We start from the raw sequence: 10,632 nt of genomic DNA, 5'->3' as shown, positions 1-10,632 counted from the left end.
TGGCCCCTCCCCAAGCTTCAAGTCCATGAAGGGGCACAGCACCGTCCCCGCCCACAGCCCACCATCACTCACACCCTGCCTCCTTTCTCACTAATGCACTGCTCTGATCACATCACTGTCCTGCTCAAAACCTTCTGTGGGCTGCCACAGCCCAGTGAACCAAGGCAGTCCCTGACGCCTCCTCCCTGCCCGCAGGCCGCCTGTCTCCTACACACACCCACGAGGATCCTCTGACTCTCAGACCCAAACCTGTGACTTCTCATTCTGTCCAGATCTCCCCACCCCACTGGCCATTCCTCCAGGAAGCCAGTCCTGCTAGCTACTTGCACCCTCACTCTTCTCCTCTGCAGGCTGCTCTGGTCTAACCAGGACCCCACCCTAAGCCTTGTGCTGCTTTCTGCTGGTTCTTGCCTTCTTCCCTCATGTCCACGATGACAGGACCCTCCCCAGGGTCCCTCCTCCAGCCATGTCAATCACAGTAGTAAGAGCAGCCAACCGGTATTAGAGTGTCACAACAACCCAGCCACCCTAGGAGGGAGGAAATATTAGCCTCGTGGTACAAATGAGGGAACAGAGGCACAGAGAGGCTTAGCTTCTTGTTCAGAGTTCACAACCCTGCTGTGTTAAGCTCTGAGATGAAAGGCTGGGGAGAACTTGCAGAGCAAGGAGAAGCCCAGGAGGTATAAGGAAAAGGCCCTCTCAGAATCCAGAAGACGGCCGGGCTGGCTCACATCTGTAATCCTAGCACTTTGGGAGGTCAAGGCGAGAAGACTGCCTGAGGTCAGGAGTTTCAGACCAGCCTGGCCAACACGGTGAAACCCCGTCTCTACTAAAAGCACAAAAATTAACCGGGCATGGTGGTGAGCGCCTGTAATCCCAGCTACTCAGGAGGCTGAGGCAAGATAATTGCTTGCACCCAGGAGGTGGAGGTTGCAGTGAGCCGAGATTACGCCACTGCACTCCAGCCTGGGCGACAGAGTGAGCCTCCATCTCAAAAAAAAGAAAAAGAATCCAGAAGACCCAGGCCCAGCTACCTGGGGATCCCAGGCACCAGACAGGTCCTTCCAGATCCTTCCTCGCTTACCCAGTGAGGCACAGCCATTGCCAAAAGAACCCAGGGCTGGCTCTCAGCCCAGAAATACCAGGGAGAAAAGGAAGGATGGCGGGGAGCTTCCTGGTAGAGGTGGAATAGGCACATCTGAGGGCCCTGGTCAGTTGAGGTCCCCACAGGCACTGGCAGGGAGGTAGCAGTCACTACACCCAAAGGAAGGTGGGGAGGCAGACATGGAGGGCAAAGATTTACAGAGATGAAGAAACTGAGGCCTCAGAGGGGAGCCTGGCATCTCTCTCTCTCTGCAGTGCTCTTTTCTTCTACTGATTGTCCAAATGTGCCCATCCCACCAAGTCCACCTCTACCAGGAAGTCCACCTGTGCTACCACGTTCATAGCCTTCCAGTGGGCAGCATCTTTCCACATCAGCTCCTCCCAGCAGGTGTTTTCCTGGTGGGTGGGACATTATTGGCAGTCGTTTAAAAAAAGATTTCCATGGTCAGATCAGGCTGGGAAACACTCAACAGTTTCTTTTCTACAGGACTTGTCAGGGCCTTTAATTCTCTTAAACGTATTCTGAACCTCCCATAGGGTAGTGGAGTGAATTTGCCAGTTTCTACCCTTATTTGTCCCCTGAACCCTTGAGACTGCCCAGAACAGTCTTTGAGAAACGTTATCCCCTCCCATCCCGCAGGACAGCCTGGCCCAGGGGCAGGGATCAAAGTGGGGTGTGATTGGCTTGGCCTTGCCCTCCTTTGAGGAGGCGTATGTGGGATATCTGGGGAGCTCAGACTGAAAGCCAGTCAACTCCTACCCTGCCAGCCCCTCATGGCACTGCCCAGGGCAGCTGAACCTTTGCCCTTTGTGTCTGCCCTCTGCACCTTCCTTTAGGTGTGGTGACTGCTACCCCCCTGCTAGCATCTGGGGGGACTCAACCGACCAGTGTCCTCAGATACCCACCGCAGGCCATTTAGAGTCTGAGGTGCAAGGGGCCTTGGGAGAGCCACAAAGCAACCTGGTTTCTTGCAAGCAAATTGCTAATTCGACCCCATGTAAGTTTTAATGTTAACTTTAATATTTAAGATTAAACTAAAATGTGTTAAGCTGACTTTCTGGGAAGATGCAATGCCCCACCCAACAAACCCTGTGATAACCCCCCAAGGAGGGACCTGAACCCCTCAGTTTACAGATGAGGAGACTGACACCTCAGAGAGGAGCAGACATTTGCCTGCAGTGGCCCAGCCAGGGCAGAGCAGAGAGAAGCATCCAGGCCCCCGCTACTCCCATGTATACCGCAGAGGTGGCCAGAGTGGGATAAGATCCCCCAACAGCAGCTCACGTAACCATCAGGCAACAAGGACTTGAGTCAGGGTGACGGGCACTGCACATACTGGGGTGATGGCCCGGCAGCTGTGGAGACTATGGTCTTTTATGAGGACACGTCACAACTGGAGCTAGAGGGCTGGATCAGCTGTTTCCCCAATCTCTCCGCCCTGCCCTGGCTGGAGGAAGGCTGCTCACTCCAGATTGGTTGCTGTCAGTGCCAGGCTCAGCTGTGGGCAGAGATAAGGTGCCCCCCGTGCTGTCTGCATGTCACCCTGCCCTGGGATACAGTCACTCAAGGTACCCACTCATAGTCTTGGGAGCTCCTTACAGTTAGGGGCCCTGGAAATCAGACCTATGTTCCTGGCCTATGACCCAAGCACCTGGAGGCCCTCACACAGCTCCAGCTCCCAGCAGAGCCCCTGCATCTCACATCTTCTACAGTCCCCTCTGTCCTGCCCCCAGCCCACCTACACCGCCCCCACCCCCTACACCGGCAGCTCCCTACACATCCTGAAACACAGGAGCCGCAGGAGCCAAGGTGGTTCCCTTTACCTGTTCCACCCACCTGAACTGCACTCATCCCTCAAGACTCCAGTCTAAATCCTTGCTATACAAAGCACGCTCCATGGAGCAGCAGCACTGCACTGCCAAGAAGCTTGTTAGAAATGCAGTCTCAGGCGGGGCGCAGCGGCTCACGCCTGTAATCCCAGCATTTTGGGAGACTGAGGCAGGCGGATCACTTGAAGCCAGGAGTTCGAGCCCAGCCTGACCAACATGGTGAAACCCTGTCTCTACTAAAGATGGTGGTGGGCACCTGTAATCCCAGCTACTCAGAAGGCTGAGGCAGGAGAATCGTTTGAACCCAGGAGGCGAAGGTTGCAGTGAGCCGAGATCCTGTCATTGCACTCCAGCTTGGACAACAGAGCAAGACACCATCACAAAAAAAAAAAAAAAAAGAAAGAAAGAAAGAAATGCAGAGTCACAGGCCTCACCCCAGACCTGCTGAATCAGACAGGACAGACCTGCATTTTAACAAGCTGCCTAGGTGATCTATGTGCACTCGAGTCTGAAAAGCACTTTTATAGACCACTGCTCTAATCAGGTAATTGCCCCCATGCCCTATAACCTTCAAAGGCTCCCCAGGGCCTACTGAATCAAGGCCAGACTCAGCAGCTTGGCAGCCAAGGCCTTTCCCAACCTGGCTTCAAACCACTCCAGGCCTGGCTTCAACCCACTTCTCCTCCACCTTAGGAATGCCATCCCCTCCTCTGTCAGCCAAAGCCGCCCAAGATTTCAGAACCCTCCCAAAGCACCACCTCCTCTGGGAGGAGGACCTCATTGTATCACACCTGGCATGGCTCACGTTTATTTCCTGGAGAGCAGGAACCATGTCCTGTGTTCCCAAAGGCTCTGAACACCAGGCTGGGGCACAGGAGATGCCAGGTGCTAACCACAGCTAACAAGGCCCAGTGTCTACTTGTCAGGAAGTCCACCTCAGCTCTAGCCTGTCCACCTCAGGCTCAGCCACAGCCTTCACTGCAACTCAGCAGACAAGGACTTGGGCATCGTGGACAGGCCTCCTCCATGCTCCCCTGCCAGAGAAGGGAGCCCTTCCTGACAACCATGAAGGCTGGTGAGCTTCCGACAGCAATGTTTTCCCTGTGCCTCAGTTTCCACGAACCCTGCTCCCTGTCTTCCTAGGAGGCTGGCAGGATCTGTCCAGATAGATGAGCAGATCCCCTCAACTCTGGGGCTCAGAATTCGGAGAAAACAGACCCCATCCCTGTGTGGTCAGCAAACCGTTCCTCAGCCAGCCAGTCAGGTCCTTGGGAGGCCAGGTCACCTGCCCAGAGCCATCCTCATGCCAAACAGGAAAGCCTCCCAGGGCAGAGCTGTCACACCCTCCTCCCCCCTTCCTGGCCCAGTTCCTCAGCCTGGCATCCCAGGGGAAGCCTTTCCTCCTTTCAGAGTCTACAAGGAGAAGGCACTCAAGCATGTGACCTCCAGGGAGCAAAGAAAAAAAGTCCCTCTAATCCCATTTTACAGGCAGATGACGAGGGCAATGCTAAACCCAGAAGGGTGACATTCTAATGATGGCATCTCAGGCAGAAAGCAGTAGCTGAACCAGAAGCAGCAGACCTTCCCAGTACCCCAAAATCACAGTGTACGTGATGCCCAACCCATTGGTCTGGGTCTGGAGCCCCTCCTGGAAGAAAAAGCAGGGCATGAAGCAGAAAAATTTGGTTACCCACTCCAAGCGAGGATCCCTTCTACCTTAAAGGGTGTAACTTCTTTCCCACCTCCCCAGCCCCCAAGGCCAGGCACTCTGGGAGGCAGGAAAAGCCTCTTCTTAGGAAGCCCTTGGCTGACACATAACTGAGAGGCATGAGAGAAGTAGCAGAGTGTACTGATTTTGAACATGGATTCTGGAGTCAAGTTGCTTAGATTCAATCCTCACTTTGTCATTATTTAGTTGTATGACTATGACTCAGTCTTCCCATCCGTAAAATGTTTGGATTCAATCCTCATTCTGTCATTATTTAGTTGTATGACTTTGCCTCAGTCTTCCCATCTGTAAAATGGGAATAAGACCTACCTTATAGAGCCTTTAAGAGGATTAAAGGAGTTAACATTTGCAAAGTCCTTAGAACAATGCAGGGCATCCAGTGAATATGCCAGGGCCCTGCCCTGCCTCTTGACCTCTGCTTGATTCCTCCCACCCAGGATGCCCTCCTCATCCCCACCTATCCCAGCTCAAGGCCTTTCCTAGGCATGCCAGCCCGATCCCAGATCTGGACCACTGCCCCTAGTTCTAGCACCCACGTCGTGGTGTTATCTTGGTCCACCCCTGTCCCCTGTCCAGGGCCCAGCTCCCCTCCCTCCCAGATCTGAGGTCCCCTAGCTCTCAGCCTTCCATTCTGAGAGTACCAGCCACACAATTTAACACTCAACTGGCTCCTCTGTGCAAACAGGAAAGCTGTGGGTAGAAAGGCAAGAGTCTAGAGAGAGACCACCCCAGGGCTAGGCACCCAGCAGTCCCCCAAGAGAGTGGGCTGAAATCAATTCCTGGCTGCCCAGGCTGCCCACATCTTGCGAGCTAGAGAATCTCCCTCCCACCCAACATGCACACATATCCTTCTGCTGACCCAGCCTGGATTTCTACCAAAGAAAGCAAAGGAAATCATTTACCCCAACCACAGTGACATGCACAGACTCACATCCCACCGGCTGCCCTCGACATACAGGCCTGCTCTCGAGCCACCCGTACCTTCTCCACTTCCCTTTTTCACATCCCATTGGCGCCCTTAGATTCTTGCAGCAATCTGCACAACTGCTTTTGTGGAAAAAAAATAAAAATCCTCAGGGTCACTTGAAGTTTAAAGGGGGCTCCTGTGCTCACTGCAATACCCACCTGTCTGCCCAACCCAGCCCCAATCTGCCCACCTGGCTTCAGATTTCCTGGGCATCAGCTATATGCCAGGCACTGTGCTAGAGGCTCCAGATACAGCACTGGTCCTTTCAGTCAAGGTTCCGGCCCTTAAGAAGCCAGATAAGTCAAATATACAAACAACTGTAACAAATGGTTGTGAACTGTGATAAATATAATATAGAAAGTAAGTCAGGTGCTATGATGAATTATGGGGGACTTCCCAAGACTGGGAAGGCATTTGAGGAAGGTATAATTAAGTGAAGACCTTAAAAATAAGAAGGAGAAAAGCCAGGCCAGTAAAGGGCACTGGAAAAACACTCGTGGCAGGAAAGATAGCACAAGCAAAGGCCCTAGGGCAGGAGAGAGCTTAGGGTGTCCAAAGGGCAGAAATGATTCAGATGTGTCTGTCAGGGAGAATGCAGAGGAGACAGTGGTCAAGATAAGGCTGGGGAGGTCAGCTGTGGCCAGAATGGGAAGGGTCTTGTAGGCTGAGGGAAAGCTTTGAGATTTTAATCAAGTGTGATAGGGAGCTATCAAGAATTTTAGAGAAATGAGATGGTCCCATCAACAGTTTCTATATCATTCTTGCTGCTCTACTAAAATAGATCAGAGGAGGGCAAGTGCAGACCTGGGGACAGGGTTAGGTGGCTTGGCTTGGCTTGGGGCAGGTAGCCTGGGGCCGTAACAGTGGAGTCAGAGCACAGAGGGCAGGCCTGAGATCAATTTTGTGAAAAGAACCAAAAGGACTTGCTCTTGGTGGAGTTGTGCCCCTGGTTTCCCATCTTCCTTCCCTCCTTCCTTCCTTCCTTCCTTCCTTCCTTTCTTCCTTCCTTCCTTCCTTCCCTCCCTCCCTCCCTCCCTCCCTCCCTCCCTTCCTCCCTCCCTCCCTCCCTGGTTTCCCATCTTCCTTCCTTCCTCCCTCCCTCCCTCCTTCCCTCCCTCCCTTCCTTCCTTTCTTTCTTGACTGAGATGGAGCTTCACTTTTGTTGCCCAGGCTGGAGAGCGATGGCGCGATCTCGGCTCACGGCAACCTCCGCCTCCCGGGTTCAAGCAATTCCCAGCCTCAGCCTCCTGAGTAGCTGGGATTACAGGCATGTGCCACCATGCCCAGCTAATTTTGTATTTTTAGTAGAGACGGGGTTTCTCCACGTTGGTCAGGCTGGTCTTGAACTCCCGACCTCAGGTGATCCACCTGCCTTGGCCTCCCAAAGTGCTGGGATTACAGACGTGAGCCACCACGCCCGGCTAGGTTTCCCATCTTTAAAAGTGAGTAGATGGGCCAGGAGCAATGGCTCATGCCTGTAATCCCAGCACTTTGGGAGGCCAAGACGGGTGGATCACCTGAGGTCAGGAGTTTGAGACCAGCCTGGGCAACATGGTGAAACCCCATCCCTACTAAAAATATAAAAATTAGCCGGGCGTGGTGGCACATGCCTGTAATCCCAGCTACTTGGGAGGCTGAGGCAGGAGAATCACTTGAACCCAGGAGGCGGAGGTTGCAGTGAGCCGAGATCATGTCATCACACTCCAGCCTGGGCGAAAACAGCGAAACTCCATCTCAAAAAATAAAAATAAGAATAAAAAAAATGAGTAGATGATGGGTCATTCACTGAGATGGGAAGGCCTGGGAGTGCCATCAGGGTTCTATTTTCATCCATATTAAGTTTTTTGTCACCCAGGACATCAAAAATCATCAGATGGGGGTTAGGTAGAGAGGCTGGGGCTGGAGATAAAATCTGCTATTTAAAACTATCAGAATGATGTACATTTAAGATCTGTATGTTTGCAAATTGATGCTTGATTTTTTAAATCATAAGAAAGAATGAAACGGGGAAGAGTTTGTAAATAGACCGGGGAGAGAAGCGGCTATGGACAGAGCCCTGGGGCCCTCCAACATTTGGAGCTGAGTGAAGGAGTTGTCTGAAAAGAAGTCTAAGAAAAACGGCAGCCAAGGAGGGAAGAAAACCAGGAGAAGCCAAGGGAGGATACTGGTTCTTGAAGGAGAGTGTTCAAGGAGACCAGGAGAGGTGGAAGAAGACTTGCTTGTGGGGGCGTGGAGCTCACTGGAGAGCTTGGCTGAGGCTGTTTCAGTCAAGGGGTGGGACCGAAGTCAGGGCAAGCCAGCTAAAGAACGGAAGAGCTGTGCTCCGAAGAAGCGAGTGCAGAAGGCTCTCCAGGGAAGTTTTGCTGTGAAGGGAAAAAGGTCTGAAGCTGGAGGGAATGAGGGAATAAGGCAAAAAGGGGGCTACAAAATTGGAGAGACAGGGTGCCAAAGCATATTTCTCATAAAGCTATGGACGATCCAGGGGGAAAGAAGCCACTTCTAACACCGGAGAGAGCGGGGGTAACTGCAGAAAGGGGGACAGGGAGAGGACCTTGGAGCCCAAGCGGAGGCAGGGCCAGCGGCAGGAATTGGGATGCTTTCTCCGCCTAACAAGAGGAAAGGGGGCAGGCGTGGCCGAATGCAGATGTGCGGGCTTCACCGCACACACTTTCGGATGCATGGCACCCCGGCCCGCGCCGCTCCCGGTAACCCCAGGGCACCTACTGCTGGCTCCAATCGTGGCCAACTTGCCCCCACAGATTGGTACGTGATATGCCACCAACAGCAATGTTCTGCAAACAACCTGTGGGCACCTCTCACTATACATGCCAGGAACCGCGCGTATCTCATCGGGCCAAGCCCCCTGGCTCAAGCGCCGCGGGCCCCTCAACTGCTCTAAAGGAGCCCTCGTCCCTACCCCAGGGCAGGGGCTTCCCTCAGCCCCTCCCCCAAAGTGAGCCGTCCAACACGCCCGAACCCTTTGCGAGCCCGGCTCCCGCCAAGCCCGGGGCATCCCGTAAGCCCCTAGTTGGCCCTTAGGAGAAAGCAGCTCCTCACCCTGCCCGGGGCCCCAAAGGGACCACCCGGACGCCCGGAGCCCAGAGCGGTCAGCACAGCCTCTCCTGGCGTTCGGGCCATCACTCGGGAGCCTTCTGTGCTCTCCCCGGTGCCCACCCTCCCGGCAGCCCGAGTCGTCGCGGGGCGTCCGCGCCCGGCTTTGTCTGCGCCCACGGGGCGCGCCTGCCGGGCACCCGGGACGCTCCCCTCCCGCACGCAGCCCGGGGGTCCGTCCGGCACTCTACCCCCGGCGCCCGGCCCGGGCCGCGCAGCCCTAGCGCCGGGATCACCGCCACCCTGGCCCACACCACTGCTTTCCCCCGCGGGAGCCAGGGGGGCGCGGCGCCCCCCGCTCCCCGCGAGCCTCCCGGAACGCCCCGCACCCCCACCCGAGCGCCCGAGCGCCGCGCTGGCCGCCCAAGCCCCGCGCCGGCCGAGCCCTCGGGGACCGCTCCGGGCCCCTCACCCTCTCGCTGCGGCCGCAGCCCCTGCCTGCGCCCGAGGGAGGCTGAGAGCCGGGGCCCGGGGCCGGAGAGCGGGCGCACCGTACCTTTCCCTGCTGAGCCGGGGAAGTAAGTCTGCGGCGAGCGGCGCACCGGTCTCGGCCTCCTCCTTCTCTCCTCCTCCGCCAGCCGCCTGGCTTCCTCCTCCAGCCGCCGCCGGGACCGTAGGGGCCCGAGCCAGCCGCCGCGGCCTGTGTGGGGCCCCGCTCCGCCTCGCGTCCCCTACCCACCCCGCTCCGGCCCGGCCCTCCGTTCCGCCTCTGGGCGGAGAAGCGCCGAGCCCCTCCCCGGGCCCGCCCCGCCAGGAGCCGGGAAGCTGGAAGCCGCTGAAGCCGGAGACTGCTGGATTCCTGCCTCGGAAACCCAGGTCCCGCGCCCAAATCTGGGCCCGCACCTCCTCCCTCCCTATCAGGGGTCCCCCCTCCCGCAGGGGACCCACCGCAGGACAGGCAGCGACGTGTAGCATAGGGCGGCGGCAGAGGTCCAGAAGCCAGGAGGGTAGAGGTGGCCCTGGAGAAATGGGGTTTGATGCTCCCCTCCAAGAGGGAACCGCTTGGGGACAGGCTTCAGGACTGGGGCAAGTGAATTTCAGGTGAGGTTTCCTCTCAGCAGAAAAGGCCTTGTCATTGCCCAAGCTGTTCCGTCCCCTCGAAGCCTCTTCTCCCCACCCCACCCCACAAATCCCTATGCCCTCTTGGGGTTAAATGTCAGTCTACATGTCACACCCTCCTCTGTGAATCCTCCTGGGTCACCGAGGAGAGCGGAATATTTGTTAGCTCTCAGAATTGTATCTCCTGGATTTGAATTCTGCCCCTAGGTAGCCTTAGGTAAACTACTTAATCTCTTTGCTTCAGTTTCTTCATTTGTAAAATAGGGTTAATAAATAGTACCTACTTCAAAGAGTTTATTAAATAAGGCCGGGCACGGTGGCTCATGCCTGTAATCCCCGCATTTTGGGAGGCCGAGGCAGGTGGATCTCCTGAGGTCAGGAGTTTAAGACCAGCCTGACCAATATGGTGAAACCCTGTTTCTACTAAAAATACAGAAATTAGCCGGGCGTAGTCGGGGGCTACCCGAGAGGCTGAAATAGGAAAATCACTTGGACCCGGGAGGCGGAGGTTGCAGTGAGCCAAGATCACACCACTACACTCTAGCCTGTGTGACAGAGCAAGACACCATCTCAAAAAATAAAAAATAGTTTGTTAAATAAAAATATTAATATGGACTTGATGGATTACAAATGATGGGAAACTATGCAAATTGGCTTGGTGTAAGCAGACAGGTAATTTATATGCTCACATAAAAGGTGGTCTGACTGATTCAGGTACCAAGAAGCACAAAATATATCAGGATTTGGTCTTCCTTCCCCTGTCTTTCATCTCTGTTCTTTGCAGTAGGAAGTTGGCTTCCAGCTGCTCTAGGCTCCATCCTCTCAGCCCAAG

At 55.1% G+C, this 10,632-nt stretch overlaps 1 protein-coding gene across 2 annotated transcripts in view; it reads right to left on the bottom strand.

Moving 5' to 3' along the window:
- Positions 1-9,401, bottom strand: part of LOC105481573 (spermine oxidase) — a 39,510-nt gene extending 30,109 nt beyond the window's left edge. Inside the window, exon 1 of one of the 2 annotated variants that reach the window (XM_011741229.2) lies at positions 9,238-9,401. The gene's annotated coding sequence lies outside the window, so the exon portion shown is untranslated. The remainder of the gene's footprint in view (positions 1-9,237) is intronic. The other variant, XM_011741226.2, reaches the window with a different exon arrangement.
- Between the last annotated feature and the right edge of the window lie 1,231 nt (positions 9,402-10,632).

Source organism: Macaca nemestrina, chromosome 15, assembly GCF_043159975.1.
Source record: "Macaca nemestrina isolate mMacNem1 chromosome 15, mMacNem.hap1, whole genome shotgun sequence".
Classification (NCBI taxonomy): Eukaryota; Metazoa; Chordata; class Mammalia; order Primates; family Cercopithecidae; genus Macaca; species Macaca nemestrina.
The sequence above is the reverse complement of the archived record's forward strand: the minus strand, read 5'-3'. Positions and strand labels throughout refer to the sequence as shown.